The sequence below is a fragment of the Meleagris gallopavo genome, chromosome 27 (genome assembly GCF_000146605.3).
Source record: "Meleagris gallopavo isolate NT-WF06-2002-E0010 breed Aviagen turkey brand Nicholas breeding stock chromosome 27, Turkey_5.1, whole genome shotgun sequence".
Lineage (NCBI taxonomy): Eukaryota > Metazoa > Chordata > Aves > Galliformes > Phasianidae > Meleagris > Meleagris gallopavo.
Window position 1 is genome coordinate 226,765 of NC_015037.2, and position 1,098 is coordinate 227,862.

Consider the following 1,098-nt stretch of genomic DNA (forward strand, 5'->3'; position numbering starts at 1 on the left):
CTCTGGGGGGGGCGGGGGGGTGCAGGGCCCCAGAGCTGCTGAGAACAACAGGAACCGCTTGGAGATGCTGGCAGGAAAAGCGAGGAGTCATCAAAACACGGCCCCATCTGGTGTTAATTGGGATGTGTGGGCCGGGATACCCAGCATTGTCCTGGGGGCACCACAGAGACCTCCAGGAGCTGCTCCTATGCTGCCCCACGGACTCCCCCAGAACCTCTCCAGAGCAGGGAATGGTGTGTCCCCATCCCTGGGAGCTCCAATCCCATATGGGGACAGGGACAGCGTGGCACCGACGTGCTTCAGCCTGACATCGCCCTCACCCTGGGGTGGTTGCATCCCAATGACCAAATCCTCCTGCTTTGAACCAGGCAGGAGGAAGGAAGGGAAAATCCCCAAGGGTTGGGGACGATTATCCTCACCCCTCACCCCCCTACTCGCCCAATCCAGCTCCTTGTCATTTTCCTCCCAGTGTGACACAGGTCGGAGAGCATCGCCCGCAGGCACTGGGATCTGCAGCCCCACATTGTGCAGCGTGGGAAGGTGGGGCTGAGGGTAGAGATGTGGCTCCTCAGTGTCCCCACCGGAGACACAGAGCCCAGGAAGGGCCTCGCAGCTCCTATCTCCTGTCCTGGTGCTTCCTACACTGCGGGCTGACGCATTTCTTTCAGGGTTGTGAGCACTGTGGGGACACTGCGGGGATAGGGACAGGGATGGGGACAGGCATGGGGACAGAGATGGGGACAGGGATGGGGACAGGGTCCACTTAGTGTCAGTGTCAGCTCTAGGGCCTGCAGTGTCACCGCTCCATCCCACGCTCCCCCTACCATTCCCATGCCACACTCCCTAAGGCACCTCAGAGCACCCCACAGAGGACCAGGACCCCTCTTGGCCACCCCAATGGGACTCCAACCCCCGGACCGCGCTCACCAGGACTCTCACCTGGCCGGCCGGGCCGGGACAGGACCGAGTAGGACGGGACGGGGCCGGTGCTGCCCGAGCTGTGCGTGGTGGAAGCTCAGCGCGGCCGTCGGAAGCAGAGGGAGGGCCTGGAGCTGCTGTCAGGAAGTTTGGACTCAGAGACAACTACGGAAAAGAGGA

The 1,098-nt window shown here is 62.5% G+C and overlaps 1 protein-coding gene across 2 annotated transcripts in view; it reads right to left on the reverse strand.

Annotated features, from left to right (window-relative positions):
• Positions 1-1,084, reverse strand: part of PEAR1 (platelet endothelial aggregation receptor 1) — a 9,013-nt gene extending 7,929 nt beyond the window's left edge. For both annotated transcript variants that reach the window (XM_019623102.2, XM_010723848.3), the window contains exon 1: positions 940-1,084. The gene's annotated coding sequence lies outside the window, so the exon portion shown is untranslated. The remainder of the gene's footprint in view (positions 1-939) is intronic.
• Positions 1,085-1,098: the final 14 nt, after the last annotated feature.